This window comes from Thalassophryne amazonica, chromosome 15, assembly GCF_902500255.1.
Source record: "Thalassophryne amazonica chromosome 15, fThaAma1.1, whole genome shotgun sequence".
Lineage (NCBI taxonomy): Eukaryota > Metazoa > Chordata > Actinopteri > Batrachoidiformes > Batrachoididae > Thalassophryne > Thalassophryne amazonica.
The window spans coordinates 8,552,786-8,567,749 of NC_047117.1; positions in this window are offsets into that span (position 1 = coordinate 8,552,786).

A 14,964-nucleotide genomic window follows, 5' to 3' on the forward strand; every position below is an offset into this window, starting at 1 on the left:
CGATGCACCTTTGGCAGCAGTTGCAGCCTCAAGTCTTCTTGAATATGATGCCACAAGCTTGGTGCACCTATCTTTGTGCAGTCTTGTCCATTCCTCTTTGCAGCACCTCTCAAGCTTCATCAGGTTGGATGGGGAGCATCGGTGCACAGCCATTTTCAGATCTCTCCAGGGATGTTCAATTGGATTCAGGTCTGGGCTCTGGCTGGACCACTCAAGAACATTCACAGAGTTGTAATGAAGCCACTCCTTCGATATCTTGGTTGTGTGTTTAAGGTCATTGTCGTGACCTTTTTTGTGACCTTTCCCAGTTTTGTGCCAGGAGACAGTCCTGTCTTTGAGGTCTTCAGGCAATTCCTTTGATTTCATGCTTGGTTTTTGCTCTGACTGTCAACTGTGGGACCTTATATGTAGACAGGTGTGTGCCTTTCCAAATAAAGTCCATTCAACTGAATTTACCCCAGGTGGACTCCAAGTAAACTGTCAAAACATCTCAAGGACAGTCAATGGATACAGGATGCAACTGAGCTCAGTTTTGAGCTTCATGGCAAAGGCTGTGAATACTTATGTACATGTGATTTCTTAGGGTTTTTTATCAGTATTTTTAATAAATTTGCAAAAATCTAAAAAAAAAAAACATTTTTCACATTGTCATTATGGGGTGTTGTGTGTAGAATTTTAAGGAAAAAATTAATTTCATCCATTTTGGAATAAGGCTGTAAAATAAAATGTGGAACAAGTGGAGTGCTGTGAATACTTTCTGGATGCAGTGTGTGTGCATGTGTGTGTGTGTGTGTGTGTGTGTGTGTGTGTGTGTGTGTGTGTGTGTGTGTGTGTGTGTGTGTGTGTGTGTGTGTGTGTGTGTGTGTGTGTGTGTGTGTGTAAAATCTGGCAGATACAAAATATAAACAAAATGTTGCATTGTTTCCTGAAAATGTACAACTATTTTACATAAAAGAGCTCTTATGTCTCAATAAGAGGAGTTTTGCAGCCATGTCAGTCCTGTTAAATCCAGCTGTGTGTTTCACTTTCAGCAAGCTTGATATGGAAATGAAAGGTCCTTCAACAACTGGACTGGGTGACGTCACAACAAAAATAAAGAGGGGAGAAGTAAGACTTTTAAAGCTCACGTGGATTTATGTGGACAAAATCTGATAAGGTTCAGATGTAATTGCTAATATTGTGAATTTTCTCCTACTCTAAAGCTACAGTTTATGAATCGAAAACCACGTTTTTTTTCTTTTCTTTTTTTTTTTTGTCTACAGTGCAAATGATGTTTATCTCACATGATCACTCACATAAATAAAATAGATTACAACTTCTCTTGTGCTTTTTTCTTTTTGGACAGAAAATCAGTGAGGACCTCATGGATGATGGAGACCCAAAACACTGAGTTAAACACACACCAGCATTTTAATAAAGGTCAGCCATCACTCTCAAACGCTGCACTGGATCAAAGCACCAGATTCTGTCTAAAATGTCTCTCATAATACAGGGCTGGAAAACCAAACTGAAATGCTTCTCCTCATTGAAGCGGTTTGTATTCATCTGCCATCTAATGTCTACTGTATTTTATTTTTCCTGTTCTCATCTGTACAGATTCTTTTCAGGTTGACATATTTTCATGTTAAAATCATTTTTGGCCAATGCATTTGTCACCATGTGTTCATCAAATAACATCAGTGACGATATTAAATTGCTTGAATTTGCAGTTGAAATATGACACGTGTCATTAGCTCCACGTTGACAACACAACGGCCGTCTATTGCAACAAGCTAACAGCATGTCAGACTGTGAAATACCACCAGAATAAAATGTGTATTGTCAACACAAAAGTGGCTGCAACATCATTAACTTTAATATCACTTAGCATCAACAGCCTTAAATGTGGTAGCGTAAAAACACGTTGTGACGTTGCTATTTCAATACGTTAAATACTGCATTCAGTGAAGGAATAGTGTTGAAAATAAAGAAAAAGAAAGGTAAAAAAAAATCAGGTTTTTGTGATCCCATTCAAGCTAATCTGGTCACAAAATTTAGATACTGCTGATGAATTATACGTTAGGTGTGGTTTTCCGTCCGACTGATTCTGTTCTTTGACTCTCTGTCCGAGGTGCGTAGGGGGTCGCATTGGATTGGCAGCCAACAACAGGATGCTGCTCTGATTGTGACATGTCATGCCTGAAGCTGATGCAGCAGATGTTTTTGATTTCCTGTTTTCTGTTTCTTCAGCTTTGTAAAAACCTTGAAACTATTAGAATGGCCTTCACAGTGGGTCACCCCTCTGAGTCTGGTCTGCTTGAGGTTTCTTCCTCAGTATCATCAGAGGTAGTTTTTCCAGACCACTGCCACCTGTGTGCTTGTTGTAGGGGTTGGTAAGGTTAGACCTTACTTGTGTGTAGTGCCTTGATCCTTTATTGTGATTTGGAACTATATAAAATGAAATAAATTGAAATCACCTCCCACCTACCCAGATTCCAGAGAACTGTGACTAAAGCTGCCTCAAGAAGGGAAAGCAGCTATTACTACTACTATGACTACTACTATCGCTTGCAAAAATGAAGAGATAAAAAGTTCAAAGGAAAAAGAAGAGAATAGAAAAATATGACACTGACCTAAAGTGCTTAATAGGTTATGTCACTCCCCATTTATCAAAGTTTATGCGTGCCAAGTTTGGCTCAATTCTGAAGTGCTGTGTGTTTATGCAAATAATCCAAATATGAAGCAGTCTCATGATTATTATTGTTGCTTTTGAGTTATTTCCTGCACAAGCTGTCTGGAAATGCATCAACTCACTCACTCATCCACAGTTTTGCTGTACAAGCCATATGTTATTACTAGCGCCACAAATTATTGTTCATGATTTTTTAATCTACAAGAAAGCTGTGTCTTCCTTCCCACATTTAGCTGTAATATCTTTTAAAAACATTTTTGTTCTTATCCCATCATCACAGATATGCATCGCTATAATCCCTAATCCCCTCATTAATATGCACAGACAGTTAAAAATGAATGAATGAAAGGTGTCAGAGGGTTGATGCATACCACAATATGAATGCAGAAGTAAATATACATGTGTCTGTAATGGTGTTTTTGACTATTTATGACTTCATTATGAAGTCTTTCATACCAATCAATCACAAATACTGATCAATATATGCTGTAGCTCATCCATGTAGGGTTTTTGGTTGTTGAAATAAAATCCACATGCATTTAAAAAAAAGTGATCTGAAATCAACTGACAGTGCAGAAGATTTGAGATATGCATCTACCTGTAGATTTGTCAGAGTTCTGAGAGGTTCTACGAGGGGGAAACGTCATTCAGAGCAGTCTGAAGGACTGATAAGCAAAGACTTGCTTATCAGTCCTTCAGTTCCCAGTTTTGTGCCAAGAGACAGTCCTGTCTTTGAGGTCTTCAGGCAATTCCTTTGATTTCATGCTTGGTTTGTGCTCTGACTGTCAACTGTGGGACCTTATATGTAGACAGGTGTGTGCCTTTCCAAATAAAGTCCATTCAACTGAATTTTCCCCAGGTGGACTCCAAGTAAACTGTCAAAACATCTCAAGGACAGTCAGTGGATACAGGATGCAACTGAGCTCAGTTTTGAGCTTCATGGCAAAGGCTGTGAATACTTATGTTCATGTGATTTCTTAGGGTTTTTATCAGTATTTTTTAATAAATTTGCAAAAATCTAAAAAAAAAACGTTTTTCACATTGTCATTATGGGGTGTTGTGTGTAGAATTTTAAGGAAAAAATTAATTTCATCCATTTTGGAATAAGGCTGTAAAATAAAATGTGGAACAAGTGGAGTGCTGTGAATACTTTCATAGCAGTCTGAAGGACTGATAAGCAACGACTGAGCTGCCCTGGAGCCCACTTGTTGCTTCTTAATGATTATGATGTGACAAATTATCAGCCGGGCAGATAATCATTTTTTGAGGTCACTTGTATGGTGTGTTCACGGTGTGTATTTATAGCTTGTGTACTGACTGTTTCCATGGGCGCAGAAACAGGATGGGATCGTTGTGGTCAGGAGGTTCCTCTGGGAACGAGCAGGATCAGAAGGTGAGGCCTTGTGGAGCTGCCGGAGTCACAGCTATCATCTGACAGATGGAGAGATAAATATTAGGATACACAGCAAAAACTGCAGTGTTAAAATCTGTTAAACATTTTGGAGTTGGTTTCAGCTCTTGAAATGTTACATTGAAAGTCTTGTTGTTGACCCTTACGAAATATTGGAAGCACTTCTCACAACCAAAAGGTTGCAGCCCAAATATTTACAATTTTAAAAATGTTTAAAGTACTCTCTAAAGTGTTGAAAATCACACAGATGGAAGATAAAACTGTGAACTCTGAAGTGCTGAATGATTAACTTTTTAGATACTGCCATTTCAAAACAAAGTGGGGGGTTATGAGTGTTGAAACCTAAAGGAAGTTGATCAACACTAATATAGTTAATTTATATTATGATAGACTAGATTTTACACTATTTTAAATGGGAAAACTTTACTGTATGGTGGCTAGTGTTAATTGAACAAGACCATATGTATTCACTGCAGTGTGAATTTAACACTTCTAAATATCAAATCTATCATCCATCAATATAACTTTATTTTATACAGCTAGAGTTGATTTAACATAAGCTTGAATGGATTAGAGTTTATTTAACAGTATGATCAAGTTGACTTAGCACTGAGAGTTGATTTAACACTGTGATAGAGGTGACAATATGGAGTTGTTTTAACACAGATAGAGTTGATTTAACATAAGCTTGAATGGCATAGAGTTTATTTAACACTATGATAGAGTTGACTTAACATTAAGAGTTGATTGAACACTGCAATAGAGTTGACTTGACGGTGGTTTAACACTGCAATAGAGTTGACTTGACATTGAGTTGTTCTAGCACTGATCGAGTTGACTTGATATTGAGTTGTTTTAACACTGATCTAGTTGATTTAACATAAGCTTGAATGGAATAGAGTTTATTTAACACTATGATAGAGTTGATTGTACACTGCAATAGAGTTGACTTGACACTGTGTTGTTTTAACACAGATAGAGTTGATTTAACAGAGGTTTGAATGGAAAAAGTTGATTCAACACTATGACACACTTGACCTAACATTAAGAGTTGATTTAACACTATGATCAAGTTGACTTAACATTAAGAGTTGATTTAACACTACAATTGAGTTGACTTAACGTTGAGTTGCTTTAACAGTATGATAGAGTGGAATTAACATACTTTTGAATGGAATAAAGTTGATTCAACATGATGATACACTTGTTTTAACACTAAAGACTTGAGCTGACATGAGTTTGCATGGTGCCATATTGATCAATAATAGTAATATTTTGCAGTGATAAATTAACAGTGAAAAGCAGTAAAAAATAGTAACAGAAAAAGTGTCAAATCAACTCTTTCAGTGTAAATTAACTATATTACTGCTGATCAAGGGCAACACAGTTGCTTAGTGGTTAGCACTGTTGCCTCACAGCGAGAAGGTCATGGGTCTGATTCCCACCTGTGGCCTTTCTGTGTGGAGTTTGCGTGTTCTCCCTGTGTTTGCGTGGGTTCCCTCCTGGTGCTCCTTCTTCCTCCTACATCCAAAGATGCGCAGGTTAGGTGGGTTGGAAACTTGAAATTGTCCGTACGTGTGCGTGTGGGTGTGAATGTGTTTGTCTATATGAGACAGTAAGCAGTTGAAGAAGAGTGTGTGTGTGTGTGTGTGTGTGTGTGTGTGTGTGTGTGTGTGTGTGTGTGTGTGTGTGTGTGTGTGTGTGTGTGTGTGTGTGTGTGTGTTGGTCAACTTGAATTAGTACTGACAGAGTTGATTCTGCAGTAGAGTTGATTTAAAAACTGTGGTGAATGAAACTATACACACTCACTGCACTGTCAATTTAACACTGCAAAATTGAACAATGCATATGGTCCTTTTCAAAATAATGTTAAATCAACTCTGTGTATCTATGCAAAATCCACTGTGTCTATACTCTATATATTCTATATACTATATACTCTATTCTAAACTGACGTGCACAGACTTGTTCCCACACACAGGTACATCACATGAAGCTTTGCAGAGTTCTGCCAACTCCACAGTCCTCCGCACCTACAACACAGTTGTCCTCAGTACACACACACACACACATGCACACATAATGCTCCTGCACAGACACACAATCACACACGGTCAAATGGTGCTTTGCATAAATGCTGGTGGGCCAAGTGGTGAGGTCGCCGTGCACTCAGCACCAATGCATGCATTCCTCTCCCGTGTGCATGCATGTGCACATGCTTTTGAACATCTGTCAAGATGTTAATATTATAGATCTGCATGCATGCACACGCATTATTCATCGCACCAAACTTGCAGTATATTAACATTTAAAATCCACACATCAAGCTTGTCTTTGTCCAGTTTGGAGGAGCATGGACTTATTCCAAGAACTGCTCCCTGGCTGTGAATCACAGATTAGTGACCCCTGACTTGTGAGCTGTGGCACACAGAGCTGGCTCATCATCAGAGTGCTGTGCGGCTGCTGTCGGACAGTCAGCCGTTTTAAAAAACAAAAATCACATCATTTCAGGGAAATGTCTGTCTCACTATGGGCAGACATGAAGCCTTGTGCTCCTTTGTGCTTGTGATGATACTTTAAGGGCCAGTTATAATGAGCGTGCGGGGCTTTGGCTTAATGTGCTGAGGCATTTTTGACAGCTGACACTGTTCCCAAAACAAGTCCACAGAGCATTATGTTCCTGCCTTTTCTACACGCCGTTTGGTCTGGTGGCTGTGATTCTGCAACTACCATGCAAGAAGAAGAAGAACAGTAATTTAATATGAAGATAAAAATTAGATTTGGTATGAAGGTTGAGATTTAACACACACAATAAGATTTGGATTTATGTCTGTTAAGCAGCACTGAGTTCTGTTCCCATGTGGCTGCACTTGACAAATGTTAAGCCTTTTGTCTCTGTTGAAACGGAAGCATAATTTAGATGATTATGGAAGAGCTGAAGTGATAAAGAACAGAAGCCTGTGTAATCATCACAACCCTGCAACATGCTTTCGAACATGAGACTGGGACATTCAATCAATCAATCAATCAATTTTATTTATATAGCGCCAAATCACAACAAACAGTTGCCCCAAGGCGCTTTATATTGTAAGGCAAGGCCATACAATAATTACGGGGAAAAAAAAGGAAAGTTTTAAGCCTAATCTTAAAAGTAGAGAGGGTGTCTGTCTCCCTGATCTGAATTGGGAGCTGGTTCCACAGGAGAGGAGCCTGAAAGCTGAAGGCTCTGCCTCCCATTCTACTCTTACAAACCCTAGGAACTACAAGTAAGCCTGCAGTCTGAGAGCGAAGCGCTCTATTGGGGTGATATGGTACTATGAGGTCCCTAAGATAAGATGGGACCTGATTATTCAAAACCTTATAAGTAAGAAGAAGAATTTTAAATTCTATTCTAGAATTAACAGGAAGCCAATGAAGAGAGGCCAGAACACTAAAGAATCCAAAAGGCTCAATATTGACAATCTATGACGCGTTATCAACAAAAACATAAAACTATTTTGTGTAAGGTATGATTTTAACAATACCTAATTAATAAGTTAACTAACACCTGCATTCAGTGTTACATTATTGATATTACCAGGTGTCTATGAAGATGGTCAGACCTACAGCAATCTGACATTTAACCCATTGACCTTGATCATCACCCAAAAGATAGATCTGTGGTTGACCATTGCAGGACAATTCTGGAATACACCTAAGTGTGTGCCACTTTTGGTTCAAACTGGGGTGAAAATCAAATTCATTGAACTTTGCAAAATGAATTCTATAAGGGCAATTTGGTGATCCTGGATTGCCATAGCAGGTTTGGTAGAAATCAGCAAAAGGACCTGGGCAGGGATGGCCAACAAAAAGACAGGAAGACATGACCTTGACCCAAATGATTGACCGTTGGCAAATTTGACTCACCTGGCCAATTTCAAAACCCACCAAGTAAAAAAGTTAAATTTTGAATTTTGATTTCAATGAGCTTGATGCCAATAAATGAGTTTTGGTAAATTTGATCTCACTTGTGCAATTCCAGAACCAACTCATGTGTTTGCCACGTTTGGTAGACATCAAAGTGAAAAATCTATTTTTTAGCTTTTACCTTGACCAAAACAAACCCTTTGAAGGACTTTCCTTAGTTGCCCTCCATCTGTCTTCTTCTTCTCTGCTTTGCCTCTCTCTGCTGATGGAGATCTGAAGTGAAATGACTGAACTTAAAAAAAAAAAACAATCTGTTCAAACAACCACTTTCATTTAACACATGGAAGTATTGAAAGTACCTCTTCTTTTTTTCCATCCTCCTCCTCTGCTATTTTCTCATCTTGTAATCCCCTCTCCCTGTCTTTAAATTGTCTCTCCCTCCCCTCTTACCCTTCCTGTTCTTTGTCCTGACAGTCTGAACTCCTGTAGCTACTATGTAATTTGTCACCTTTGATAATCCTGCTGTCTAAAGGGAGGTTAAGGATGGGAATCGAAATAGAGGCAGCGGGGTTAAGAAAAGGGACAGTGACACTTGACACGGTGATCACAGCTGCTCCAAGGGCCATCAGGTGCGATGAACACAGGAACTTTAATATTCCTAATGGTGTGAAGAAGGCACCGTGCACAGTATGGGGCAGTCAGCTGCACATACTCTTAAGTGGACAAAATATTAGGAACCATTCCTGTTGATCAGATCCTTATTCTTTCTCAGAAAGAGCATGTTATGCTTTTCAAGAAGAAAAAAGAAAAAACCCTGATATGACCAACTCCTGTTTTCCTCAACTGCATCATTAAAAAATGTTGCAAGGTAACTTTGCCAAATCAATACTTTCCATACAGGAAATGGAGAATCCACTGAGTAAAGACTAGATAGAGGACCCCAGTGCAGAGAACCACAGGGATGAATGTACAGTATGCAATGCTGGCAGATGTCATGCACATGGGTGATCAGTCCTACAGGCAACAGTCATTGAGGGTTCAAGAGAGAGTAATCCAAAATACACAGAGTAGGTCAGTACAAAGAGAGTTATCACACCAAGTGAACAAATGAGATAGCAGGCAAAAGCCCCAGAACTCTGAATGGCAGCAGCAAACATGTGTAATGCAGAGGAAAAACACTGAAGATACTAACGTGACAGAGTAGGACGAACCAAGACTATCTGGCGACAAGGGAATGCTCTAATTGTTGTGAAAGTGTAGTAACACAGACCCACAACAGGGGGCGTAAATGAATGGACAAATGAATGAGCCAAAATACAACACTTTACTGTTGTGAATGTGCATAACGAAATACAGACGAATACGGAATTTATATGTAGTCAATCCACAGAGGTGACATGTGGGCAGGCTCGAGGATAGAAGACGTCTGTCCAGACAGGAACCGAATCCCACACGATTTCCACTACTACCGAACCCGGAAGATACTGGAGCCACCAAGTCCAGAGTCCCCACCGTCTCCGGCTGTCGGATCTGGTACTGCTGGCAGGAAACAGAAACAGTGAGGTGTGGGTGTGTGCACACCCAGTAACAGTCAGCAATCCAGGTGGGAATTACTCCTCCACCTCGAAACACACAGTTCTTTTACAGAACCTGAAACAGACAGTTGTCCCACTGATCGTAAAGGGTGCGATCCGTCACCCTGCCGTCACTGACCAGCTCAGCCTCCAGCTGACACAAGTAATCAGGTACTCCTGTAATAGACAGACAAAACAGTTGGAGTGCGATACGGCACAGAAATGGCTGAGGATTATTACCTCCAATGGTAGGTGATATCTCGGCAGCGGGGTGGAGATGTTGTCCGGCCTTTATGGAGTGGTTGATGAGATGGTAATAGGTGACAGCTGTCAGGAGTTGATGAATGACAGCTGTCACCCCTGGCTGTTCTTGTGAGGCGGTAGCGCCCTCTCGTGCCTGAAGCCCGCACTTCAGGCAGGGCGCCCTCTGGCGGTGGGCCAGCAGTACATCCTCTTCAGCGGCCCACACAACACTAATAGCAGTTATAAAGACAACCAAACAATCAAACGTGGAGTGCAGGGACATGTAAACGTGGAAGACCAGCAACAGGAAATCAAACTACACAAAACAAACATGGAAGAAATATCAAAGTAAATGTTTAACCAGTGGTGTCCAAATTATTCCAGAAAAGGCAACGAGGGTGCAGGTTTTCTTTGGAGCCACTGACTCCAGCAGGTGATTGAAACCTGCACCCTCTTGGCCCTTTCTGGAATACTTTGGACACCATCTGCGTTGTGCATGTCTCTCTTCACTGTGTCACTCGGCCTCAGGACGTGAACTCACAAACTCTGGTATGAGAGGCGGCACTCTGACTGGAAGGCTAAAACCCAGGCTCTGGCCTCTGTGGCAGAGAGTCCTTTAGCTGTTGGGCAGTGAGGTTTACTGAGTACCGCATGCACAACGACTTCTGCTGGCCTCCATCACAAATGCACCAGAGATGATTAAACATGTTACAGAAGAACCAGAAGACACAGAGAACAACAATAACACAAAGAGTATAACACCAGAAATATAGAAGAACATGGAGATCAGAACTAAACATATGAAAGTGACCCCTGACACACTGTAGTAACCCTGAACAATGAGAGGTGATTTGAGCTCCTCTAAAGATAATGCATGCAGCCTGAAGTACACATAAAGTCAGCCACTCGCTACCTGATGATATGATGCACATAGGTGTCAGCCTGACTCCAGAAAGGACAAAGAGGGTGCAGATTTGTTTGAAACCACCAACTCCATCAGGTGGTTTCATTGATGAACTCATTCTGTCTGCTGTTAATCAATGAACTCATCTGGTAGAGTTGGTGGTTACAAACAAACCTGCACCCTCTTTGCCCTTTCTGGAGTCAGGTTGACACCTGTGGATGTGCTCAAGTCTTATCAGTGTAAAGCAGCACCATTTCAACACAATGCAGAATCGTATTTCAGAAGAAAGGCAGCTCACACCTTACAGTGTGCCTCATTCCGTGCGACGGATTCCCGTTCATTTCGATGGAAGCAATTTCAATTTCAATTTAATTTCAATTTATTTTCCTTTATATAGCGCCAAATCACAACAGAGTTGCCTCAAGGCACTTCACACAGGTAAGGTCTAACCTGACCAACCCCCAGAGCAACAGTGGTAAGGAAAAACTCCCTCTGAGGAAGAAACCTCAAGCAGACCAGACTCAAAGGGGTGACCCTCTGCTTGGGCCATGCTACAAACATAAATTACAGAAACAATTCACAGAACAATTCACGGACAAATATACAAGAATCGCTGTTGGTGCACAGGACAGGAGGGTCGCCAACACAAATACAACTCCCATCTCTGGATGGAGCTGCACCTTAAACAGAGAAAAAACAGAATCAGGCATCAGAAAGACAAAAAATACTGTATAATTTGCCAGCATTAATCTACAAGAAAAACAGAAGAAATGCTAAGGTGCTCGCCGGCCACTAGCCCTAAGCTTCACTAAAAGACCCAGAATTTAGGTAAAGTTGAGGCCGCGGCCCGCTCCAATTACTAATAACATGAATTAAAAGAGTAAAAAGCGTAAAACAAAACTGTACCAGTATGCTAGCCATATGAAAGGGAAAATAAGTGCTTCTTAAGTCTGCACTTGAAAGTCTCCACAGACTCTGATTGTTTAATTGACGCACGGAGACCATTCCACTGAACAGGGGCACGATAAAAGAAAGCTCTATGACCTGCAGACTTCTTATTCACCCTAGGGACACAAAGTAGTCCTGCACCCTGAGAACGTAAAGCCCAGGCCGGTACGTAAGGTTTAATTAAGTCAGCTAGGTAGGGAGGTGCCAGTCCATGAATAATTTTATAGGTTAGTAGCAGAACCTTAAAATCTGATCTCACTGGAACAGGAAGCCAGTGAAGAGATGCCAAAATGGGTATAATGTGGTCAAACTTTCTGCTTTGTGTCAAAAGTCTGGCTGTAGCATTTTGAACCAATTGGAGAGCCCTAATGCTAGAATGCGGTAAACCAGAAAATAGAACATTGCAGTAGTCCAATCTAGAAGAGATGACCACATGGATCAGGGTCTCAGCATCAGCCATAGACAGGATGGGACGAATCTTCGCTATATTTCGCAGGTGGAAGAAAGCAGTCCTAGTAATATTTCTAATATGGAGGCCAAAGAACAACGAAGGATCAAAAATTACCCCAAGGTTCCTCACTTTGTCAGTGTGATGTATGACACATGAGCCTAGGCTGAGTGTTAACTGGTCAAATTGATGCCGATGTCTCACTGGACCAAAAACCATCATTTCAGTCTTTTCAGAGTTTAAAAGTATGAAGTTTCTAGACATCCAACTGCTCACTGTTGCAAGGCAATCTTCTAAGGATTTTATGTGAACGAGATTACCAGCAGCTATTGACATGTATAACTGAGTATCATCTGCATAGCAGTGAAAGGTAACCCCAAAACGCCTGCATGATGTCTGATGTATGTGTGAAACACCTCCGTCTGTAGGTTTTTTGTTCTAGTCCTGAAATTGTCAGTCCTGCACACACACTGCAGTACGACTTACATTTCTATATGATCCTCGCAAAACACATGTGTCACATCATCATATCGTGTGTGTGTGGCAGGCTTAAAGCAGCAGACAAGGTCAAGGTCACATTGAAACAAGTCCCAGTTGTGGCACAATATTTCAACTCGGTGCATTTTTACAGCTCACACTGGCCATTTTGCATTCAAGATCACCCAAAATGCCCTAAAGACACAATTAGCATGCAAGTTAAATATCTGGCAGCCATGCTGACTGAACATAGAACTTAAAATATTATCTCACTGGGTTTGTTTCATTCTGAGTCGCTATTAAATGGTCATGTTTAAAGTTGCCGGGATGTGAAAGTTATGCAAATTGTCGTGTTTTTCACATTGTGCGATATAAACTGGGCTGTAGTGATCTGTTGCCAGTTTCAGATTACAGAGCATCATTTTTATTATTGCACTGCCCTTTGCAGACATTCTAACTTTTAATTATGTCTGATTAGATGCTGCAGCATTAAGGCTTAAGATTAAACTGCATGGACCAAAGTGGAGAGACATGATGCAGCAGGGTGGGTTTTTGGGGGGTGGTCGGTGCTGCATAAATGGGGGGGGGTGTTAGGCCGGCTCCTGCCGACGAACCATCTGCTGCTCCTGGCAAACACAGGCCAGAGATACAACCTGGCAGGTGCAAATGAACATACAGCAACATGGCTCAATGAGTACATGGCGAGAGGTGCGACGAGTGCAGGAAGGAGGGATTATACGAACCCGAAATTCCTGCAAAGAATACTGACCATAACAAAAGGTACTTAGTAACTGGGAGATGGCGATGCAGATGATGGATGTGGTGACTGTATCATTCCGTACCTTGTTTTCCTGGCATTGAGATACAAATCTTCAATAATAAGGCCATCAGCATGCGTTGAATGGTTTTCTAATGTCTGTGTATCCATGATGTCTTTGTTTCACTGTCAGATAAACAAATACTGAGGTAGCTGCACAATCACTTCAGCGTTCTACTTACTACTGCGCCATTGTTTCCTGTCCAACAATGATCACATTCTACATCTGTTACCTGCAAGGGTTTCCAAAAGTGAACATCACCCATGTTTAGCAGATTTGCAGGACGACAAAAGCCCCAGCCAGGATATTTGATAAAGGATTTACATTATTGTCATGGCAATCCCTCCATAGCAAGGAAGACTGTCTTTTGTTCAATTCCTGGGTGGGATGGTGGAATTCTAGATCCAGGGTCAATCCAGAGATGCATGTGAATGGGATTGTTGACATGGGAATGTCATCGCACGCTGAGAAACACACAGTCCTCGACACATCCTTAGACTGCTCTGATAGCTGGGAAATCCCAGACAGTTGGGGTCTGAGGACCTGCTGCAACCTTAATCCGCCTTCACAGCCGTTGGGTTACAAACCATCCCATATGGCGCCAGGGATTTTTGGGCCCCGTGAAAAGAAATCTTACTGGGCCACCGCTCATATTATTTTGTCAGTATTATAACTGGATTAGGGCCCTCTCTGGACCCCTGTCAAACATGGGCACCTAGAATCCTTCTCCCTATTCTCCCCTTTTCGGCACCCCGTATGCCACCTGATGCACCACTGAGGACTTCTTGTTTCAATGGAGCCCCATTAACCATCTCTTGTTCAGGGTTCCTGTGAGGCCTTCACATTTATGGTAGTGGGCACGGAGCACAGAAAGTCCCCACTGTATTTCACTCCAACAGGGAATCCCCTACTTGATCTATTTAACCAACAAAATGCGGACAAGGGGTTGGATTTTGACACCCAGTTTAAATTATATGTTGCACCATTTATTCACAACTTTGTAGTTGTGTAAGAAAACAGTTAACTGACTAAATAACTAACCAATGTCCAATGCTGGCTTTTGTTCACCATTCTGTTGTGCTTCATCTGGTTAAATTCTCTCCAACATTATAGCTGAACTAAAATAAATTCTGCTGTGTAATGTGTCCTGTTACCACTAACAGAGGCTGTTTTACCAGATTATGGATTATTTTATTTGTTTAAAATTGTGAGCTTTGGTATTATTCAACATTTGAATCAGTTTATCTGACTTTTACAGCTGTGTCTGTTGCTCTCAGGTCCAGTGTCATTTCCTGTCAGCAACACTGGGTATTTTGATCAATTGTAGCTGATCCCACAAAACCTCACAGAATGATCAGTCTAATCAAGAACTCGTATCTTGATCCAGATGTGGATTTTGGATCTATGTGTAATTTGTTTTACACAGCGTAACTATATGCTATTATTGGGTCTTTTTAATTCAAGACTTTTATTGTGAAAGAATGTTTTTTTTTCCTCTCTCTGTGTTTTGACCTGCTGCTGTCAGTCATGATGCATGCCACACGTCTTACTAACAGAGGCTGTA